The 18,399-nt window shown below is 45.0% G+C and overlaps 1 protein-coding gene across 9 annotated transcripts in view; it reads right to left on the bottom strand.

Annotated features, from left to right (window-relative positions):
• GULP1 (GULP PTB domain containing engulfment adaptor 1) overlaps positions 1 to 18,399 on the bottom strand; it is a 2,063,281-nt gene that overhangs the window by 878,134 nt on the left and 1,166,748 nt on the right. The gene's annotated exons all lie outside the window — the stretch shown is intronic.

The raw sequence follows: 18,399 nt of genomic DNA, 5'->3' as shown, positions 1-18,399 counted from the left end.
TATGGTCGATGATCTAAGCAACAAGGGGGGGTCAAGCAGCAAGCGAGCACAGGTTAGGTACTGCGCCAGTATTCCGTTCCAGATATCGTATGTCAACAGGGGTCAGTCGCTCAAGGGGGTTTATCGTCGTTGGAGGGGTTGAGTAAGGCCCAAGTAAGAGTTTTCCAGGCAGCAAGTCCCAAGCTCGTGTTTTCAGGGGATGTGGTGAGGCCGTTCTCCCAAGCTGAGGTTTCTGCCCCTATCCAGCGCTCCAGTTCGTTGTGCCATATCTGATATTGTGGGCCTCCAGGTCGCTTCCAAGCCATAGCAATGGTCCTTTTGACCAGAATGCAAGCCAGGTCCATGAGCTTGACTGAGTGTTTGAACTTGGCCAGTCTGGGGTATGTTCCGAGAAGGCACTCCTTCGGGGTCCATTCATATCTGGTCATGCCTGCCTCGCTACATAGGAGTTCCACTCTCGCCCATAGTCGCCGGACCTGGACACATCCCCAGAACATGTGTAAGAGATTTGCTTCGTCTCTGCCACACCATGGGCAGTTATGGTGGGGTAGCTTATATATTTTGGCTATTCTAAGTGGTGTCAAGTAAGATCGGTATAACATGTTGAGTTGTATCAGTTTAAATCTAGAATTTCTGGATACCGCATTAGGGAACGCTAGTGCTCTACCCCATTCGGCTTCAGACAGTTCGTGACCCAGGTCCCTCTCCCATTTGGTTTTGAGGTCCTGACTGCGGGGGTTGGGCCTGTCTATTAGGTGACTGTATATGCGGGACACAGGCCTCCATCCATCCGCCAAGCTGTATAGGTGTGTTATGAAGGAGTCGGTTTCGGGCTCCTCGGGCCATGTGTCCCATTTAGTCCTAGCCAATTTGCGGATCTTTATGTACCAAAGGAATTGACCAGCCGGGACGCCAACATCAGATTGCAAGGAGGGGAAATCCCGGAAGGTGCCCTCATTGTATAGATCCCCCCAAGTGTATACTCCCAGCCTTTCCCAGTGTCGGATGGAGGCGAGGTCCACCGAGTTCTGGCATAGGTCGGCTAAGAGCGGTATGTCCGGGTTGTAACTGTGTTTCAAGTGAAGAAGGCTCATAACCCTTTGCCATACCTGACGACCCAGGGTAGCTAAGAAAGGAATCCCATCCATAAGACGTTGAGGGGCCCAAATGAGTTCATTTAACCGGATTGGAGCAATCGGGTGCTGTAAAAGCAGAGTTTCGGGGGTAACATCATCGGCTAGCCATTTAGCCACAAAGCTTAGTTGGGCAGCCAGGTAGTAACGTTCCAGGTCAGGGAGCCGAATGCCTCCTTGTTCGTAGGGGAGGGTCAGCGTGGATAATGCAAATTTGTGCCTACTAGTTCCCCACAGGAAGTCTTTAAGTATCCTCCCTAAGAGACGGAAGAAGGGAGTTCTAATGTAGTAAAAAATATTTTGAAACCCATAGAGAAATCTGGGGAGAACAATCATCTTAATGATGGAAGCCCTACCCATCATGGATAGGGGGAGGCGAGCCCAAAACCCAATTGACTTGCGCAAGGGAGGCAGCGCCGCTACCGTGTTGTTGGCATGCATGAGTTCAGGCGTATGATAAATATTGAGGCCCAGATAGCGGAACGTGGTGGGGCACCAACCTATGCCTAGTGAGGGGAGGTCATCTACGTGTATATTCCGGAGGGCGCCCAACGGAAACAGACAAGACTTGTGTCTGCTAAAGTGTATGCCTGATACCTTGGCAAAGTTGCCGAGGACCTCCAACATGGTTGGGACATTCAGCTGTGGGTCCCTCACATAAAGGAGAACATCGTCCGCATATAGGGAAATTATATGATCCACCCCGTCAATCCTTATGCCAGCGTCAAAGAATTGTTTTCTAAAGAAAATGGCAATGGGTTCAAGCCTGATTATATATAGCATGGGGGAGAGCGGGCAGCCCTGCCTTGTGCCTCTTTGTATGTCCCATTCCGTGGAGATGAGCCGACCAGTTTTCACCCGAGCTCGCGGCTTGGTGTAGAGGACTGTGATCCATCGAATGAATCGTTCTCCAAAACCAAACTCCCTAAGTACCGCAATCAGCCATTCCCAGAAAATTGAATCGAACGCTTTGATGGCGTCCAAAGAAAGCAAAGCGTGGGATTTCCCTGTATGAGTGGGATGTGACAGTACGTGTTGTAATCTACGTAGATTGGCAGTGGTGTTACGGCCCGGCACAAAGCCGCTTTGGTCGGGGTGCACCACCTCTCCAATCACCTTGGACAGCCGCTTGGCCAGAATGGTTGTGAGGATTTTAACATCATAATTGAGCATAGCGAGAGGGCGATAGGAGTCACAGTCATCTGCAGGCTTACCAGGCTTGAGGAGCGGAACCACCAAGGTCTCACGCATGCTCCCGGGCAGGATGCCCGACTCATAGGCTTCTAGGAACACCTCGTGCAGCAGCGGGGACAGTTCCGGCTCGTAAGTTTTGTAAAATTCGGCGGGTAGCCCATCACTACCCGGAGCCTTGCAGGTGGCCAGGGACTCGATGGCGTCTTTTATGTCATCTATGTTGATTTCAGCATCTAGAGCCTCCTTGCATGGTAACGGGAGTGGGGGCAGTCCAATTTCGTCCAGGGTGTTTGAGATTTCCTCGGAGGGCACCATATCAGTATGGGAGTATAGTCGGGTATAGAACTGCCCGAAGGTGTTATTAATTCCCTGTTGGGACCGTTGTAGCGTGCCATCAGCATCTCTTAGGGCTGTGGTCGAGTGCTTAGGGTGTTCTTTCCTACACAGCCAGGCGAGTAGTCTACCAGGTTTGTCAGCGTGGGCGTGTGTTTTATTGGTTCTGGTAATGTAATCAAATTTGGCAAGTCTGTCCCAGGCTTCCTTGCAGGCGGCCCTGGTACTGGCCAGCCTGTCCTCCTGTGGTTGGGGGTCCAGGGTGTTGGATTCTAGCTGTTCTATTTCAGATTCTAATAATTCAAGTTCGGTTCTTAGGTGTTTCCTCATGCCTCCAGCCTTTGCTATGACCTCTCCCCTTACAACCACTTTGAGAGCGTCCCAGACCGTGCTTAGGTGGTCAACACTGTCTTTGTTCTCACAGATGTAGTTCTCTAGAGATTCTCTAAGACTTTCCCTGAACTCTGAGTCTTTGAGTGCCTCAGTGGGCATCCTCCATGTGGGTATGGGAGAACTGGGTCCAGTGATGTTCCATTCAATTATCAGGGGAGAGTGGTCGGAGATGGTGCGACCCAGGTAGTTAGAAGAGTCAATCTGGGGGAAGCTCTCTCTGCCGGTGAAGAGATAATCGATTCTGGTGTGAAGATTGTGTGGCGAGGAGTAAAAGGAGTAGCCCCGATCCCCGGGGTGTTGTTCCCGCCAGATGTCTACCAGGTCTAGACGATTTAGCATGGTGTTCATGGCGGTGGTAGCAGTTGACGTGCCCGCCAAGGGGGGAGCCGACCTGTCAAGCACAGGGTCGCTGACGCAATTAAAGTCGCCGCCCCAAATAAGGAATGCATCTCTATAGGGTGCAATCTTTGTGTATAACATGGTGAGGTGCGCGGGGATGTTATTGTTGGGGAGGTATGAATTGACAATACATATCTCTGTTTGTTCGATGTGGCCCAAGAGTATAACATACCTTCCATCAGGGTCCATTTCAGCTTTGGTAAGCTGGAAGGGGATGTGAGGACTGATCCAGATGAATACCCCTCTAGCGAATTTGGAGTATGTGGACCCGAACCCCTGTCCACCCCAATATGATTTGAGTGCCGCCATGGATTCCTTGGTTAAGTGGGTTTCTTGTAATAGGGCCAACTCTATCCTTTTTCTGTGCAGATAGGATTTTATTCTGTTCCGGCGTAAATAAGTACCCAGACCCCTCACATTCCAGGTGGCGATTTTAAGGCGTGTGGGCATGATGGTGGCGAAGGAGCCGGGGCGATGAGCCCGTGGTAGTTTCAACCCTCCACGAGCCAGCTCCATGTGCTGAGCGGCTGCCCCCTGGGTCTGTGCACTGCAATCTCCCTGCCGACCTTGATTGTTGCGTTGATGTGTTAATCGGAGACTTGTGAACAAATTTAACTTCCACTCGAACAGGTGGATTGAACAAGAAAGTTAACTGTGTGTTGCCCCCAGCAGCTGTTCTGGGAGGACAACGCTCGGGGGCTTCCACTACCCATCGGCCTGTCCAGGTCATGTGGTGCGGTTGTGGTGTTGGCCTTGGGCCAGCCATGCTTGGGGTGGGGTGGGTTGTGACGATGTCTGTGGGGTGGTCCGTAGAGCTCCCGTCCTTAAAAGAGCCAATCAATCGTTGCTGTAAGAAGATCTATTTGGGTTCAGCCGTTGGGTGTCAAGATGTGATCCTCTCCCTCAGCCAAATTGTTGTGCTCCATCCACATAGTGGCTGCTGCCGGGGTCTCCATGTAGACGGCTTTGCCTTTGTATAGTATTTTGAGGCGCGAGGGATACAGGAGCATGTATTTGAGGGCGAGCTTCCGCAGTTGGGCTTTGACAGGTATGAATGAGTTCCTGGCTCGCTGCACTTGTGGGGTATAGTCGGGATAGATTACGATCTTGGAGCCATCGCGTCTGATCTCGCCTCCGTCCCTCGAGAATTTGAGGATCGTCTCCCTGTCGTGAAAGTTTAAGATCTTGGCGATCATCGGGCGAGGGTGTGATCCCGGAGGGGGTCGCTTTTGTAGGGCGCGGTGGGCTCTCTCGACAGAGAAGCCCTGTGTGAGCTTGCCAGCTCCGATTTCCTGCATTAGTAAGGACTCAATAAATTCTGTGCGGTCGGTGCCTTCCATCCCCTCAGGAACGCCGAGGACTCTGATGTTATTGCGGCGAGCCCTCCCCTCTGCTTCCTCCGATCTCGCTTCAAGATGAGCCACTTGTCTCTCAAGTGTGATGACTTTTTGCTTTAAGTCCTTGGCAGTGTCTGTGGTGTTCTGTAGGTTTATTTCCACCTTATCTATTCTTTCCGCTAGGTTGCGGGCGTCCTGACGGATGAGCTGCATGTCCACCTTGAGTTCATCTATCCTAGTCTCCATGCACATCTGGAGTGCTGCGATAGCCTGTAGCACTTGGGCGTTGCTGGGGTCGGCAGCGTTTGTTGGGGGTTCTGTCTGTGTGGGGATCTCGTGTTGGCCGGGCTGTTTGGGTTTGGCCCCCGAGAACGAGTCCATGATTGATGCACCCCTGTTCTTGTTGCGTGAGGTAGACATTTGTCCTTCCTGGTATTGTGACGGCAGGGATGAGCTACCAAACGGCCCCTAGGCAGTGTAAAAACAATGTGAGCCACACCGAACTGCGCGTTTCAGAGAAGTTCGGTGGTATTCTTTGGTAGCGCCGGAGGGCGCAAGGGGGTGTAGGTAGTTGTGTGGCCCAATGCAGGATATTCCCTCAGCAGGACAACGGGGTGCGCTGCGATCCCCTGGCACGCCGGGCCGCTATCCCGCAGCCCCACTGGGCCCTGCCGTCTATGGCACAGGTGTGTTCCGGCTCCCAAGCGTTGGGTCAGGGTTTACAGTCTTACCGGTGCTTCTGTGCCTGTACCGTTCACTCCCCAGCCGCCCGGCTATCTATTCAGGATGGGAGGAGGAGGGACCCGCGTAGCTCACGCGGTGATAGGGGCCTGCTTAGGTCTCCGCCGCCCCGACACACGGAGCTCCTCGCCGACGGGGTCTCCCACGTGGTGGCCGCTGTCCGTTCGCACTCCGTGTCTCCTCCGCGGCGATCCCGGAGCCGCGAATATGGCTCCGTCCGCTCCCCCGGGCAATGCGGAGGTTCTTTCGGGTGTTCGGGGGCCCCCAGCAGCGGGACGTCCCCCGAGGAGTAGGGGGGTGCAAAGGTGTCCGGTCTTCCCACTCCGAGACAGGGGGGGCGGCGCCCGATGGAATATCTCCCCGCTGCCTCGCTGCCAGCTTGGCCCATCCCTCCGTCAGGCCTCGCCGCCGTCCGCCATCTTGTTTCACCCGGGGGCAGCAGTACGAAGGCTGCGTTTTCGGGAACGCCGGTTCCGACTCCCCTCGTTCCAGCGCCGAGCGGGGTCGGAATCGCCTCCCCCTCCTGGGTGTGAGTTTGGCTCTTGGTTGGGTCGGGAATATAGGTCGAGTAAAGGATCTGGGCCAGGATCGAGACGGGAGCTCCACACAGTCACGTCTTTACGCCATCAGCGCTGGCCACGCCCCTATTCCTAAACATCTATACACACTTCATGCAAAAAAACAGAATAATTACAATTGCACTATACAAGTATGAAAAACAAGCCTACATTGTATCACTTTGCACAAGCTTTGGGTCTTCACATGCGGTAGAATTGCAATACATGTATTAATGCATCCCTTACCAAAATACCTAGACGTTTTGTAAAGACTATGGGAATGAATACATGATTCCTTTTGGCAGATTTCAGCCCAAGTAGATTAGCTCAGATATTTGTCATGTTTGTTTTAGGAAATTTTAAGTTGAAACACATTTTACCATAACACCCTCCCCCACACTATTGGCCAGGGTGCCAACAATTGATTATTATGGAAGTATTTTCATTAAGACATGTTAGAGTGGTGGTGTTTATCAGCCTAAAGCAGGCAAGTACTCAGTAACACATTCTGTGTAGCATTATACAGAGAGTAGCATAGTATATAGTTGCACCAGGCGAAAAATAAGAGGCATTTTAAAATGTCAATGTATCAAACACAGGGCCCTTAATAAATGATCAGATACATGTTAAGGTTACATAAATAGTAGTGGGTCGAACAACATGGACTAGAATTCCCTGTTAACATTTTCATAGGTAAATTTGATAGGCTCAGCACCCACAAACACACCTGCACCAAATTGCTCCCATTGAAGTAGCTGGGCGTCGAATTGCACAAATATGTGTTCATGTACTGAGACCATACACACCATCAATAACATACACTATGGCCAGAACAGGGGCCCTCCTACAATGAGTTCAGACAACATGTTTTATTGACAAAAAGTGATCTGGAGGATAGGTGTGATTCAATTGCTTTCTTCAATACCATCCCCATCAGGGTAAAAGAACAGATGTATGTTTTCAGGAATACAGGTACATATTGAGGACCCCTACTACACACAATATTAACCAGTAGAGTGGAGTTTAGCCCTATCACGCAGCTGTTGAATATAGGTTTATTAAGGGTATTGACAATGCTGGTCATAATAATAAGTGCCCTGGAAACACTCTGCACTTCCCAGTTCCCCGGGAAAGTCATCTTGAGTCACTAATGCTAGGAAATCACAGAGTGGTCTCTCTTGGAAAAACCTTGTAACAATAGGAAAGAAAAGGAGTACTTTCCTTAGGGGTACATTGACAGCTCTCTGGATTCAGAACCTTATAACCCAGTGATCCTTTCCTCGGATGTCATCACTTCTCAGTCACTCACAGTCTTGAGATATTGAGTTGCCCTGTAGTTATTTCTTGGATTTCTGTTCTGTAGTTTCAGGTCTTTTGCTTCTCATTCTCGATTTCTTGGGAAACCCCTGACCTGGGTCTCTGGATCCCATTTGTGCCTGCATGCTAGGATACGAGTGAAGGCTAGTGCTGGGTGATACTGGCATACGTTACAAAGCCTCCATCATCAGGCTGGCCATTTGAACCTCTCTAGAGGTAGTATAAGGATGTATTTTCCACCTCCCTGTCTGAGGTTCCTTTTTCTAGTTCCCATCCTATGTGATGTAATGTGGCAGTAAAAGGCAGCGGTGATACTGTATACCGTCACATTACCGCAATGCCCAACTATGAGTTTGGGGGTAAGGTGGAGGAAAAACCTCCAGCAAAATTCTGGAGGCATTTCCTTTACCTTACTGCTCAAAATCAGTCAATTTGGCGGTATTGCTGCTGGCAGTAATACCACCAAAATCCCCATGGAATCCTATGGACTCCAATTAATAGGGATGAACACTGCCTACAACCACTTGTAATCCGGTGGTAGTGCCGCCAAACCAAGTGGCTATGATGATAATACAGTTTGGTGGTATCTCGGCAGATTTTCTGCCGAGATACCACCAAATTCATAATGAGGCCCCTTGTGTCCTTGTCAACTGTTGCCTCTTATACAAGCAACATTTCATGTGTTCCGTTATATCCATAGTATGTTATCATTATTGTGGATTTATCATGCATCGTCGTTCTGGGATATGCCATGAAAGCAATGTATAGAATGTTGTTACAGGAAGAACCATCACAGAACTTGGAAGGATGAGGTAGTGGAATGAGGTGATTCAAAGGAAAATGGGAAGTGGATAGATAGGAGAGGACTTGAGATGGGGTTGTCAAGTTATAGCCGTGAATAAAGATGTTTTGAATGCTCAATGTGTCTCAGCCTGCATCATAATACCAACCTCCTCGAGAAGCTCATTTGGTCTTGTGCTAAAAGACACCTTTTCTGAACCTTCTGCCCTCTAGTCTATTTTACTTCATCACTCACATCTGCATTTTCCATGCTTTGACATGTGCTTGTATTCCCCCCCCTCACTCACACTCTTAGTATTCGTTTGTCTTCACTTTCCACTCACTTTCTTCTGGTCTTATCCTCCAACCTCCTTGCTGATAGATCCCTCTTCCACCTTCACTCCTCCAACCTCCTTTTTATTATTCAACTACTTCTCAACTCCTCCTGTCCCGTTCTTAGTGCATGGCTCCACCTTTGAGCTGGTGTTGCGTCCAACATTTTCGTGATGTTCCTTCTTTCTTTTCCCTCAAACCCTCTGCCAATGTACACCATAATACACATCTATACCTCCCCCTTAATGTCTGCTCCATAATTCTCCCCAGCACACATCTTCTCATTTCCTTTGATGTCTGCTTCGGTGTCCTCCTGACCACACTTCCCCTCCTCTCTCTTTTTTGTCACCACCAAACTCGTTCTTGCACTACTTCTGCTCTTCTCCCTTGCTGTTACCTCCAATCTTCCCTTCTTCATCTCCTTTACTTCTTACTTCATTCTTGAGATTCCACCTCATCAACCGCTCACTGTTGTCCAACCTCCCCTCTCTTCTGTTTCATTCTGGCCTCTTCTCTTCACCGTCTTTTGTCCTGCTCCACCTCACTTGTATTTTTCCTCCACACCACCTCATCACTGTTCTTCACCCTACTCCTGGTCCTGGCTACACAGTATGCCTAGATATCTATATGAAAATTGCTGCCCCTTTTTTTCTGATATGACCATAAGCCTCGGTACTGACCAGGCCTCTTGCTTTTTTATTCTCAGGTGGCTCCCAAGAAACTATGAATACCAGAATGTACCAGATTCCTCAGACCACTGGGATAAATCATCGATCCAAGGAGGCAACCCAGTGCAAACAAACCCCTAGGAGTACAAGTATCCCGAGACCTTAGTTAGTGGAAAAAACCAGAGAGCTTTGATGTGCTGTTGGTAGCTTAAGTTCAGAAAAACCAGTCACCGTGTGCTGGGTTTGTTTTTAGTTGGCAAAGAGTAGGTTGTGTGTGTTCTATGAGTGTGTGTGGGATGATTTGTGTGTAATTGGTTTAGTTTTCTGTAGTGTGTTGTGTCTAGTTGGGTGTTGCTGAGTGTGTGCATTTTGTGGTGGGTGTAAGTTTCTGCAGTGGTGCATCTTGTAAGGATATTTGGCATGTTACAGCACAGAGTACAGCACTACTGCACAAGTAGCATTTTTTTTTTGCAGCACCACCACAAGGGTGCGGTGCATTGCTATATGGGTTAGCAGATTAACAAGGAAAGACAGGCTATTCAGTCAAAAAACGATTTTAACATATAAGATGCAAATCTATTTTTACAGTTAAAAGCACACGTGTTCATTTAAAAATGCACACGATTTTTCACCTGAAATGCCTATATTGCTAGAGACACATTTGAAAATTAACAGCTAACATGTTAACCATTAACCTGACTAATAAAACCTTATTTTAATATAACTCACTAATAAAATGTGTTCTCTACTGCAGAATTAGGCATACTTTAAAAACCAGTTAAATGAGTGTGCAGATTTTTTTTTCCTCTCTTCTCTGCCTGATTATCCGTGTTGTTGTGCACAGTAACTGCAGGAGGAAGGAAGTCAGATTTGCAACAATTGCAAATGTATAAGCGAAGCTATTGTTGAAGAATAGGAGGATGAGAGATGATGGATTTCATTGGAACACGTCATAAAGAGGGCTGAGAGGAAAGTTTTAGTGGGCAGTATCAGGGAAAAAGACAGGCAGACATCTTTCTGCACTACTGGGGAGAAGACCTGGCTGTGGGGGTGTCCTGCTGCAGTCGAGACTGGGGAAAGCTGAAAGAATTACCTTTCCACTGGCAGAGGCAGTCCTATCTGAAAAAGCTGAGAATTCCAGGCAATGACCCCGGCTTGAGAAGGCAAGCGTTCCTTTTTGCTGGAATTAAGCCAAGAGAGCCACATTCACAGAGAGAAGCCTCTGAACAGATAAGGTAATTACCTAACTGGGGGAGCTGTGTGTGTGCACGAAAGTATGCAGTCAGTGTAGAAAAATGAAAGTCCCGTGCGTGTCTTAATCAAGTGCTAATGTTGCAATTTAAGTTCTGTTCTCCGCCACTATAATTGCAGTGTGTCATTGAAAATGCTTTGATTGTTCCATTTTATTGCTGTAAAGAATGAGATCATGTCTAAATGCAACTTTTATAATACAGAAAATATTTGAAAACAGACGGGTGGTTTATTTTCTATTTACCATTACAATGCCAATGATGTGGGGAGATTTTTAAACAGTGCAATGGTCATTTTAAGACAGATGTGTGTATGTCAGAATCAGTATGAATAATTGTGAGTGACTGTAGTATAACTTGTTGGAGGTACATGAGCCAACGGGAAGAGAGACTCTCTGAACATAGCTCCCTACCGTATATAAGGTAGTGGAAATTACCACAAGACTACCACATATAGCTCTCTGTCGTAAATAAGTCAGTGAGTTTGCCCATGGTGGCGCACCAACACTATCACTGGAAATTGTGGTATCTCTAGAATGCAGGTCTGAGGTCTCTCTAGTGATCACACGAAAAATCTAAGCGAAGATAAGGGATTCTGGACATTGGGGCCACAAATAAAACAAGGGAATTATGCTCACCAAAATACCACCAACCACGTATACCAAATATGCAGGTCTGGGTGCTGAAATAATGCATGTCCATTGTATTATTGTTGCACATGGCCAAATCTGAATACAAAGAGTGATTATTGCTAAGTTATTTTTCGGCGGTAATAAAATACCGTCAGGCCCCAAATCTCCACAAAATACCCTACATATTTATGGTGCGTTGCAGGCCGGGAAAGTGATCATAGAGTACCTACTGGGCGTGGCAAGCGTGTCTCACACTGCCATTTGCACATTAAAGGGAACCCATTTTATAATAGCAGTGTGCCACTAAAAACGAATTTCAGAATGTCACAAAGGGAAACCACATTCTCAGATCTAGTGCAATATTTAGAGGCAAAGTTATTTGCACATGGGAATTGGTCTTCGAACAGTACCTTAGAATGGAGTAACCGCATTCAGGGTGAGGTGCAGAAAGAAAAACTAGACAATATTTTTGCAGAAGGCAGCATAATTCAGGTCTGCCTTACAAGATTATTGAATGCAGCCGATAAAAGTGCAGAGAAAGACTGTTTAATACGGCTATGCGGCAAAATATGGTTTATTTTAAACAAGTCCCTGCGAATGCAAGAGAATGATACTCAGCTAATTAACAGGTTAAAGACTGAATTAGATGGGGCAAATAAAAATCAGGAAATGTTGAGAGCAGAATTGGATGTATGCCAAAAAGACATGCAATTAAAATGCAGAGACTTTGATACTCAGTTATCCAAAAGCAAGAAACAATTTGAAGATAGTGAGCAAGAATTGACACGCTTAAAAGCCTTAGTGGATCACATTAGGCAGGATAAAGATGAGGTTGTTTCAGAAATGCAGATTTTACAAAAAGAACATTGCGAAAAAGAAGGTGATCTCCAGAGTGCAGAACAAGAAATGATTAAAATGATCCAAGAAAGAGACAAGAGAAATAAAGAGTTCAATGAATGCCAAATGCAAATGTGCGATATGCAGGAGGCAATTAATAAAATGAGTGATGAAAATAATTATTTGCATGATGAAGCCAACAGACTCCTTAAAAAGTGTAAGGACTTAGAACAGCAAATGTGCATTCCCAGGTCCCAGGAGAGGCGGCAGGGTACCACATTCAATGGAGTGGAGGTGAATTCTAGCTCTGCCCAAAGAGCTAGTGCCCCAGTGACTGGGCCGGTGACTGAACTTGGTTGCAGCGCCCTTGGGGGATTTGATACTCCCATTGGGGGCAGCCACCAATCTCATACACCTGAAAACAGGATTGAATCACAAAATAGTGCAATTCCATGCATTGCAACAAGTAGCCCCATAAAAATAATGAAATCCATTAAAGCCCTGATCAAACCATTTAAAAAGGGAGGTGAATGCTGCATTGAGGATCACTTAGAAGCGGTGCATGACATTTTTAAAGCGCTCCAGATACCTAAGGAACAGTACAGACAATATTTTCATTTAACTTTAGATGCCCCGATGGCCAGCATCATAAGGGGATTAAATGAACAGCAGAATATGACATGGCTGGAGTTTGAAAAAGAAATTAGGCGTCATTTTTCTCCTTTTCAGTCATTGCAGGAGGCAAAGAAAGTCGCGTACACTATTACTGCTGGACCTAATACATCACCTCGCCAATTTTTACAAGACTTAAAAAGAGCATTCTCTCGCTTTGATGTATCTTTTGACTCAAATTCCAATGAGTTTAAAACCGCATACTTCTATGGGCTACAGAAAGACATCATATCCCAATTGGTCCGTGAATTTGACCGTGACAAGTCCCTTGAATGGATTGTACATCAAAGCACCAAGCTATATGAGGTACTCTATTGTCAGGGTAGAGAAAGTGATAAAATGAAAGATACTAGGCCTAAATCTAAAGAACCCTCAGCCACAGTAATGGAAATCAGGTCAGCCAAAATGTCCCTTGAGTCTGCTCAAAGCCAAGGTAAAAATAATGTGACACCTGAACAAAGGGGTAATCAACAAAGATCGCCATTTCCTGTACCAATGTTCCAATCACATGATCCTAGTAATAGAGAGAGCTACATCAGCCCTAGATATTTAGGAGATAGACCCCGGGTAAGGTACCGGTCTGATATGGCAGGTATGAACAATAACCAGAGACAAAATCAAGATCAAAGAAATGATGGTCCCTACCAGTCATTGGGGACACAGAGCAGATTTGATCCCAGCACCATGATATATGGTAATCAGGATAGGCCCCGATATGTGGATCGATTTACTGATAATGGAAATCAATATAGGGGCCAGTACCCACAATCTGAGAGACAGGACATGAAGCAAAACGTGAACTACAGTCCACGCCAGTACAATGATTCCCCACCAGGGGACTATAATCAAAGGATGGGTGCAACCCGCTCCCCTCCACAAATGAATCAAGAGTTCAGAAACCATCCCAACCGGTATCAATCACCTGAGAGGTATCAGAATAGATCCAATCAGGGGGAAAACAACCAATATCGACCTAGGCCACAGAAAGAGGATCCTAGAGAGGTGGAAAGGTTCCAATGCCTTGAGGCCCAAGTGAAAATGTTAGCTGAGCAAATAGGAAAGCTCTATACAGCGCAAAAACAACCTTCCAAAGAGGGGGCTGATGGCCATAGCAATGACCGGGGGGCTTCCGAAAAGTGACTAAGTACTCATGATAACTGCAGTGCCAAAATGACAGATTGCTCTGATATAACTTTGCATAACGACTCTGAGATGACTAATGGATTAAAAATGAAAGTACCAGTAAATGAAATTGTGATGGAAAGTGTAAATACTTCTAAAAAAGAGGTACGGTTTAACTTAGAGCTAAATAAAACAGTAAAGATTTGCACAAATGAAAAAGAAACATTAGGAATTCCAAAAGAACAAAGGGACAGATTTAAGAAAAATGACTCATGCATGGGGAATACCAGTGAACAGGGAGTAAGTGGGGATGCCATAGCTCCTTCCCTGGGCAAGCAAAACAATGACCAAACACAGACAGAAAAAGGAAATACTCACAAGGAGGGTACAAGTCAATCACCTGAAAAATTCTTTGAGCCACATATTTTTGAAGAGGCTGAAAGGGCTGGTATTACACTAAATGATCACAAATGCACAGAATTAAAAAATGACAAATTGCTGAATGATGTTGTGACACATGTTCAGTTGGAAGGTTGTAATGTGGTCTCTGATGTTACCCAGATGGATGGGCGAACGGTGGCCACACTCCAAAAAACCTCTGAACATGGAGAAATGAATAAAATATCTCGCACAGAAATGGGTAAAAAGGAGGGAAAAATGTCTTTTCATTTACCAATGTGCTTAGCCAAAAGTGAAAAAGACCTGAGAAAGGTGAGCCCTGAAATCAGTAAGAATTCACATTTCTTATGTGTATTAGAGGAAGTTGAGGACAGATATTATGCACCCATCACTGTAGAAGAAAAATGCCACACCTTTGCTATGATTGACACTGGCGCACAGGCCACAATTATGTCCAAGGAGCTGGTAAAGAGTATCAATGAAGGGAGGCCTCCACAGAGTCAGATCACAGTGAAGGCAAATCAAGGCCCAGTGCATAACTTTAATGGGGAGGAGGTGCCCATCATAGGTGTAACTGAGGTTGACATAAAAATAGGTAAGCACAGAATGAAACAAGAGGTATTGATCACATCTATTTGTGAAATTCCATTTCTGATGGGGACAGATTGCCTGAAAAGATTGTCTCCTCTCATAGATGGGGTGAATGGAGTGCTGTGGTCCTTAACCAAAAAACCATTGAGGCCTAAGAAACTAAAATCACAAAACAGCAATATAAAAGAATGTCACACCGTTGCCAAAACAAATGATGCTGTGGAGGTATATCTCCAGAATAGCTGCATACCTAGTGTCACTGTTATATTAATGTGTCAAGACAAAGATCAGAGCGACAATGAAAAACTACCTGTACAAATATACTTGGACCCAAGGAAAGATTGGCAGACTGCTATAGATGAACACACATTACGTTTTTACTTAAAAGAGAATACATGCAAACAGAATATTGTTCCTAAAACAGATTCAGAAAAACACATTACCACTCTGGCAGAGATACACATGGAAGATGAGCAACCATGGGTTCACGCTGGTATAAATGATTATCTTAAAACAATAAAAGCCACTTTAGCGCTTGAACATGAAAGGAGTTTCATTAATGAGAAATTGTTGCAAAAAATTATGGAGAGGGAAGAAATCCCGAAATTTAGGATTAAAAACCAATATGTTTCTGGGTTGGACAGTCCAGACTTTGAAAACCGAATTACAGGCAGATGCATGCTTAAAATTAGCATTGGGCAGAAAACAATTTACCATAATGTATGGATAGTGAATGGAGCACAAAATGAATTTTACATGGGCAATGACATCATGCACAGAATGTGTATGGTGTTAGATTTCCTTAATCAAAAAATATGGTCACGCCTAGGTGGGCCGGCACCTGAATTTGAAGACAAAAGAAGGGCTTATCATTGTGCACAACTAGTTCCTTATGCAGTCGAATTACAGATGAGGAAAAATACTATTGTTCCTGCATTTACAAAACAGTTTGCAATAACACTGAAATGCAAAAATGGACAGCAGATGAAAGGCTCTGATGCATTTGTATGCCTGAATGAATCCATAAAACAGCAAGGCCTGGATTATGAATACATTCCATTGGTAGACATTGGTGAGGGATCTGTAAAAATCATGGTAAATAATAAAGGTTGTCAGGATATTCATTTAGAGGAAAACTCCCCATTAGGAATGGCCATACAAAAATCACATTATACGGCAGATTTAAATAACATGGTGATTGGGAATATTCCTGAAAAATATGTAGATGCCAAGGGCGAGTTACCAGAACACCTGGACTCTCAGCCCAAAGGAATATTTAAAATTCATTCTGTGTATCCTTATGATTCAAATGAGACAGTGTGCTGCCATCAAGAGGATTGCATAGTATTTAATTTAAATGAAAATGAAACAGGAAATCAGCCCATTGAAGTGGAAGCTGATATGCCAAAATATTTGAAGGTGGCAGCTCTACAAAAAGACACAGCCACACAGTTAGAGGAAAGCGCTGAGATTCCTTTACCAGAAGAGTTTCCAGAATTTTCCAGAATGGTAGAAGAGCAGATCTCCTTAGCGGATGCATGTAACAGCGATGAGGATCGACGCAATCTGAGGGAAATATTTATGGAGTTTAAGGATGTATTTGCAAAAGATGCTTATGATTGTGGTTTAACTGATTTACATGTGGCCACACTACCAGAAGATTGTAGCAGAAATCCAGTGTTTGTACGCCAGTATAGACTACCGCTGGCATGTTTAGAATCATTGGCAGAGATTATTAAAAATTTGGAATCACGGGGAATAATTAGGCCCATTCATAGCACATCCAATACGCCTATTTTAGGTGTGTTAAAGCCAAATGGTCAATGGCGGCTGTGTGCAGACTTAAGAGAGTTAAATAAAAGAGTACCAGTATCTAGATGGCCATTACCATTCATTGATCAGGGCCTAGCTCAGATACATGGTTCAAATGTATTTACCACGTTAGATCTCACATCTGGATATTGGTGTGTGCCATTGGCAGAGGAGATACAACACCTATTTTCCTTTACATTTGACAGGACTCAATATGCCTGGCTTAGAGCTCCGTTCGGGTACATCAATAGTGGGAGTGAATTTGGCATATTTTTGAGAAAGGCCATGCCGGATGCAGCGGAAAGAGGGACAATAGTTTATGTGGATGATGTATTGATAAAAAATGAAAACCTTAAAAGCCATTTTGATGAAATAAGACATGTGCTTGGCCAATTGCAGAAAGCAGGCGCCAAAGTATCTTTGCAAAAAGCACAATGGTGCAAGAAAAAAGTGAACTTTCTAGGGCATGAAGTGACGGAACATGGGCTAAATCCACAAAGGAAGAAAATAGAGGCCATACAAAGATTAAAAGATCCTAAAAATGTGAAAGGAGTAAAAAGTTTATTAGGGATGACAGGCTATAACAGAAAGTTCATTGAGAATTATGCAGAAATCACTCAACCATTGACTAAACTGCTTAAACTAAATACTCCCTGGAGATGGGAAAGAGAGCAGTCTGATGCAGTGGCTAGATTGAAGGAATGTCTTGTAAAGGCACCATGTTTAGCATACCCCATAAAGGACAGGGATTTCTTTATAGAAATAGGCTTTTCTGAACATTGTATGTCAGCAGTGTTATCACAAAAACACGATTTGAATCACAAAACCATTGCATATGCAAGTAAGGCATTTTCCCAAGTTGAAATGAAATTTAATGAATGCGAAAAGGCCCTATTAACCACTGTGTGGGCGCTACAACATTTCCGCCCCATTATTCAGGGAGAAAAGGTGATTATTGAAACAAATCATCAACCTTTGCAATTTTTAGAGAGTAAAAGAATTAGATCAGGCAATCTAGCGCAATCCAGAATCACTTCATGGACACTGGCATTACAAGGTTTTCCCGTAGAAGTAAGATATGGACAAAATAAAAAGAGCCCAATTGCTCAAGGGTTAGCTGACTTACATGACTGTGCAGCTGAACAAATAACAAATGAAATGGATGTGGAAGCTAGTTTACAGGAATTTGAACAATCACCACACAAAGCTTTTGATGAAAAAACATGCAAGGATTTGCCAACTGTATATGTGGATGGTTGTGCTTTTCACATTGAAAATGACAGTAATAAACAATTAGTGGCAGGAATAGGAAATGTCTGGTTGAAATGTGAAGGCGTTCCTAGTATAGGGATGAGGATTGGAGATAGGAGCAGTCAGGTGGCGGAATTGGCAGCCATCTATAAAGCAATTGCTACTGCAGTTGATAAAAAGTTCAGTGAAATTGTCCTGGTGACTGATTCTGACTATGCACGGAATAGCTTTGTGGAATATTTGCCTGGTTGGAAAGCAAGAGGCATGGTTACATACAACAAAAAGCCACTTAAACATGGAAAAATGATACAAGCCATAGACAAATTGGTGTCAGAAAATAATTTAACAATATACTGGAGAAAAATTCGTGGGCATTTAAAAACACCAGGAGAGGATAAGGAGGGAAATGATAAGGCAGACCATCTGGCTAAGATTGGGGCTGTGATGGGAGAATTGCTACCTATTGATTATTTAATGGGTGAAATACAAATTGATGCAGTCACACGTTCTAAAGCACCAAAGGAGGTAGATCAACCGGTGGTGCAGTGGAGTCATGACACGCCAGACCAAGATTTGATTGAGGCACAAAAGAATGATCAAATTTTAGGAATCTATTATAATCATTTGATAGATCCTGAACAAAATCCT

The sequence above is a fragment of the Ambystoma mexicanum genome, chromosome 9 (genome assembly GCF_040938575.1).
Source record: "Ambystoma mexicanum isolate Mex_15411 chromosome 9, UKY_AmexF1_1, whole genome shotgun sequence".
Classification (NCBI taxonomy): domain Eukaryota; kingdom Metazoa; phylum Chordata; class Amphibia; order Caudata; family Ambystomatidae; genus Ambystoma; species Ambystoma mexicanum.
This window is presented reverse-complemented; position numbering and strand designations above follow the sequence as displayed.